Source organism: Haplochromis burtoni, unplaced genomic scaffold (assembly GCF_018398535.1).
Source record: "Haplochromis burtoni strain Fernald_Lab_line unplaced genomic scaffold, NCSU_Asbu1 Contig_2945, whole genome shotgun sequence".
NCBI lineage: Eukaryota > Metazoa > Chordata > Actinopteri > Cichliformes > Cichlidae > Haplochromis > Haplochromis burtoni.
This window is the reverse complement of record NW_024585306.1, coordinates 3,341-9,097: the sequence shown is the minus strand read 5'-3', so window position 1 is coordinate 9,097 and position 5,757 is coordinate 3,341. Positions and strand designations below refer to the sequence as shown.

The following is a 5,757-nucleotide window of genomic DNA, read 5'->3' as shown; positions in this document are numbered from 1 at the left end:
TCACGATGAACAGCCAAATAAACAGTAACAGGTCTGACAGTTTGACCCAGAAGGTGAACTCTTCTGACATTTTGCTTTTCTTGTGATCAGATGATGGGAGTAATGTTGGCTCTGCATGCTGTTTGTGGACACAGCCAGTGAAGTGTAACTTGCTAAACTTGTGTTGGGATAACTAACTCCATAAGCTAAGATTTTGTAATCGCGGCTCGATCGCTTCACAACATTCATGATCTTCTCTTAAACTCTTTTTCTTTCCATCCTGTCTTGCAGCTCTATTGTCATCATCCTTTCCTGAGTATTGCCCTCTCTTTGAAAAAGGAAGAAGGGGCTCAGAATTGATGTAATCCTGCCCCCACCTTCAACCCAAGTATGTGTGGTAGTCACTGCTACCACACAAATATGTCCTGAACCACGCTCACATACTTCTCTGTCACTTCTGACTTCATCATGCAGTACCACAGTGCCTCTTTTTGCACCCTTTCATGTTTTCACTAGATCTACAAAGACAGTGAAGCTCTGACTTTCTCAGGAAATTAAAGCTGAATTCTGTGAAGCCTGATCTCAAGCTTTTTAAGTTTGACGCAGCATCCAGAAGAACTTTTGTTCAGAACCCCTGTTTCTCCCACTGTGTTCAAATGAACCCTGTCAGGGTAATGTCCCATTGGTCTGCCACTTTTCTCACAGGAGGACACTTTGTGGGTCTTTTGATGGCTCAATAGACTTTTGTAATGGATGAAAGACTTTCCACACTGATCACATACAAATGATTTAACTCCAGAGTGGGTGCGCTGATGTGATTTTAAGCCAGTCATACGAGTAAAAGCCTTTCCACAGTCACCACATACAAATGATTTAACTCCAGAGTGGATGAGCTGATGCATTTTTAACCTACTAATCCCAGTAAAAGAAATTCCACACTGATCACAGCTGAATGGTTTAACTTCACTGTGGATGAGCTGATGTGCTTTTAAGCGGTAATTCTTAATAAAAGACTTTCCGCACTCACCACAGGTGAATGGTTTTACACCGCAGTGGATCAGCTGATGTGCCTTTAAATGACCTTTCAGAGTATAGCTCTTTTCACACTGATCACAGCTGAATGGTTTCACACCGGTGTGGATCAGCTGATGTGATTTAAAGTAAGCTTTCCTAGTAAAAGACATCCCACACAGATCACAGTTGAAAGCTTTAAATTTCATGTGGACGACTTGATGTTTTTTAAGCTGCATCTCAGAGCAAAGGTCTTTCCCACACTGATCACAGCTGAATGGTTTCACACCGTGTGGATCAGCTGATGTGATTTTAAGTGATCTGAGTAAAGGTCTTTCCACACTGACCACAGCTGAATGGTTTCACACCGGTGTGGATCAGCTGATGTGTTTTAAGTTGGATATCTGAGTAAAGGTCTTTCCACACTGATCACAGCTGAATGGTTTCACACCGGTATGGATCAGCTGATGTGATTTCAAGTGATCTGAGTAAAGGTCTTTCCACACTGACCACAGCTGAATGGTTTCACACCGGTGTGGATCAGCTGATGTGTTTTAAGTTGGATATCTGAGTAAAGGTCTTTCCACACTGATCACAGCTGAATGGTTTCAAACCGGTGTGGATCAGCTGATGTGATTTAAGTGATCTGAGTAAAGGTCTTTCCACACTGACCACAGCTGAATGGTTTCACACCGGTGTGGATCAGCTGATGTTTTTTTAAGTTGCATCTTAGAGTAAAGGTCTTCCCACACTGATCACAGCTGAATGGTTTCACACCGGTGTGGATTAGCTGATGTGTTTTTAAGGTGCATCTCTGAGTAAAGGTCTCCCACACTGATCACAGCTGAATGGTTTAACTTCACTGTGGATCAGCTGATGTGTTTTTAAGCTCCATCTCAGAGCAAAGGTCTTCCCACACTGATCACAGCTGAATGGTTTAACTTCACTGTGGATCAGCTGATGTGTTTTTAAGTTCCATCTCTGAGTAAAGGTCTTCTCACACAGATCGCAGCTGAATGGTTTCTCTCCACTGTGGATGAGCTGATGTGTTTTTAAGTTGCTACTCCGAGTAAAAGACTTTCCACACTGATCACAGGTCAAGCTTCTGTCCTCCCTGTTGGCTCGCTTGCGTCTTCTGATCTGCTTCATAGCAGGAAAAGTCTTTTCCACAGGGATCGCCGCTGGCTCATCTTTACTTGCTGGTGCTGGATGTTTTTGGTTGATGTCATCCATGTGCTGAGGTTTCGGCCTGCTTTCACTTCTTTCTCCTGTAATGACAAAGAACCCAAACAGTGACATCAGGTCTATACCTTCAGCTCATCCACAAGTGCCCCCTCTTACCTCACAAAGATAAACAGTTTCACCATCTGCCAAACGTCTCAGGTGCCTGGGGACGCTATGCTGTGGTAAATATTTGAAGTGAGCTCATTTTGGCGATAAAAGTAGTAAAAGTTCAACTTGTGAATAAAATATTGGCTCGTGTGACTTCAAAGTTTTTTAGTTTTTACTTTGTTCAAATTTGAAGAACATCACACTTACAATGTGCAGTTCAGGTTGTATGTGTGAGAGCTGTACAACCAAATCCACACTGACTCAGATTTCCCTCTGATTAACCACGAGGGTGACACACAGTTATCAAAGTCTGCAGACACTGTCAGCTGCAATCAACACCTTTTATTATAATGCACAGGTGAGTTATAATGCATCTCCACTAGAAGATGGTCCCCTGTTATCTACTTTTTCACAGGCAAGCGTGGGCGAGAGTCTACAGCTTTCTACCCCCCAAGGACACGTAGTCTAATGCCTTTATTTTTCATGGCCATGTCCACTTAATACTACACTATACAGTTATATGGCATTTTAGTTAATATACAGCATAGAATTGAGGCACTTCAAATAATTTCATCTCAACACCTCCTTCCTGGAGATAAGGAGGAGTCTCACTATCTGCCTCATGTCTCATGGTGCCTGGGAGTGTCAGTCCAACTCACTCACAATACCCATCTGTGTGTGGAATAACCTGTGAAATACATATTTGATGTTTTCCTGTATGTAGAACAAAGCCACACAAAATGTACTATAGATATTACTAAAGTCATTTTGTCAAAACATATGATCAACACATAAAATAAAGAAATGTCCATCAGAAGAGTTAGCAGCTTACACAAGAATAGACGTCAGAAAGAATATGAAAGAAGAAAAGTGGATTTTTAATGAGGTCATGCTGAGCCTCTTGTCCCGATTGTTTTATGTTGGGCTGAGAACAAACAACCAATACTCAGATCAGGTCCAGTACACAACAATTATGTATTAAGCACATATGTGGGAGACGTACATGATACCACCCTCAGTGTAGTCGGGTAGATCTCACAGAGGAAGGACAAGAACTTCTTTATTTAAAGGGTTGTACACGCTAAAGATGCATGAGCAAGTTCCTTTTTACAACACTTAGAATGCAGTTTCGAGACCCTTTCACCCCCAGCTGTTTCCTGTTGATCGTTATGAGGCCCGTGATCATGTATGCCACATCCTGAGTACATCCTGTTCTAACCGCCCCTGTGCAGGAACGTATGCAGTTACAAGCAAAACACTTCTTTTAATGTGTTTTAGTTTAAATATTCTTTTGCTTCTTGACTGACTGACACTTACTGAAATACTGCTACATGTATATTTCCCACAATATCCACAGACATCACCTTCATATGAACGGAAACAGAGAGTTTATCTCAAATGATAAAACATTAATGTACTGAGGCAGACAAACAGAGAGGCTAAACAGAAGGCAGAAATCAAACCAAAATGAGCTAAGAGAGAGAGACCCTGTAGAAAATGATGAAGTTAAGCAACCAGTGTAGTTATAACTGACTTACTCTGGATCTCCTCTCAGACTCAGGAGGGGGCGAGCGGGCCGGCTTTGTAGTTGGAGTCGGACCAGCAGAGACAATGGGCTCACTGACCTCCACTCCCCAAGTCAGTCACCACGAGGACAAGTTCTTTGTTTAGAGATGATTTAATCCAAGCTCACCAACAACATCACTCAGCTGTCCTCGTCAGAACTAATGAAATAAAAGCAGTTACATTTAGAAACGTCAGTTTACTAAACATAAAAATATTGCTCTATTAGCCTCGCTCACATGTTCTGTAAAGATTAAATGACTTAAATCATCACGTGGTTTACAAAAACACATTTTTACCAAACTCAGCGAACAATTGCGCATCCAGAAATAACTGTTTCATCTCGTTTGACATGGAAACTTAAAATTACAAAGACACACTGAACGCACCTTCCTACCAGCTGTAACCTAACAGGAGAACGTACGTTCGTCTTCGCAGCTGCGATACATACCTGACAAAAAGCCGTTCATCAATTAGATTTAACACGACGCTTCTCCACAATACTTTGATGCGGGTTCTTCAAAAAGTGCCCATTTTTAAAACGGCGGAAAGACACAGCAAAGAGCACAGTACGCACACCCCTTCTTCTTCGTCTCCTCCCCCTGCTGCTTCTTCTTCTTTTTTGTTTTACAAACCTTTATTTAAACATCATTATACAAAATAGAATTAAACAGCACTATATTAAAGGTATTGCACAAGCTCATGGGAAAAAAACATAAAAAGAGGGATGTCTTCCTAAACATTTGGATTTGTGAATATGAAATTTAACCATTAAGATTAACAAGTTAATCACACATCTGTTGTGGTTTTGGTGTTTGTGTAGATCATGTTTGTAAATAAGAGTCCATGCTAAAAAAGCTTGGCGATGAAATGCAGAGATTTATATAGGGATTTTATCAATATTAAAATTATAAGTAGTGCCACCTAACTTAGAAAACATGAACACAGGTATAGTATTCCAAATGGAAGTAGGATTAGTAATTAGATTCTTCAACCAATTTATTTTGAATGTGTTATTTAAAGTGTTAAAATCTAACACATTAAGTCCTCCATTGACATAGGAGTTCATAAGAACTGTTTTTTAATGTAGTGTGTCCTATTTTTCCAGATAAAGTTGAAAAGTAACTTATCAACCTCTTTTATGAGTTTATTATCAAGGTGCAATGCCAATGCAGCGTATGTAAGATGAGAGATACCTTCTGCTTTAGTTTTTAATACTCTGCCTTTTAATGATAAATCTCTTAAGAGCCACTGAGTAAATCTGTGTTTGAGTTTCACTAGAATAGATAGAATTTTGATCAATTCTTCTTTCCTGGTTTTTGGTTATTATGATACCTAAATAACGAACTTCTTGTTTTATTGTATGGTTAGACAATAGTTGGGCAATTAACAAAAACAGGTATGGAGAAATGGGACAGCCTTGTCTTATCCCTCTTTGTATGTTAAATCTGGGTGAAGTACCGTTTGTTAATTTAATACTGCTGTTACTGTTATGGTATAATGTTTTAATCGCTGTAGAGAAGTAAGAGCCAAAACCATACTTATCCAGAGCTTGAAATATAAATTCATGCTCCACTGTATCGAAGGCCTTGTAGAAGTCTAAAAATAATATGAAACCATTGCAATTTATGAGGTCAGAATAATCCAGAATATCTAAAACCAATCTGATATTGTTAGTTATGTGTCTTTTGGGCATAAAGCCAGATTGTGTTTCATCAATAACAGAGTCAAGAACCATCTTAAGTCTGTTAGCTATAATTAGAGCAAATACTTTATAATCATTATTTAGCAAGCTAATTGATCTCAATTATCAATCATTAAGAGGTCCTTATTTTAGGCTTCAGGAAACAACGTGGTCAAACCTTGATTCAT

The 5,757-nt window shown here is 39.7% G+C and overlaps 1 long non-coding RNA gene across 3 annotated transcripts; it reads right to left on the bottom strand.

The window, feature by feature from the left end:
* Positions 1-2,208: 2,208 nt before the first annotated feature.
* Positions 2,209-4,487, bottom strand: LOC121813842. 3 transcript variants are annotated; one of them, XR_006053919.1, is made up of 3 exons: positions 4,465-4,487; positions 3,861-4,046; positions 2,209-2,258 (listed from the first exon to the last, which is right to left on the bottom strand). It is a non-coding gene; the product is annotated as an uncharacterized LOC121813842 (long non-coding RNA). The 3 variants fall into 3 exon arrangements; XR_006053917.1 differs by having other exon boundaries at positions 4,337-4,476; XR_006053918.1 differs by lacking the exon at positions 4,465-4,487 and adding an exon at positions 4,275-4,456.
* Positions 4,488-5,757: the final 1,270 nt, after the last annotated feature.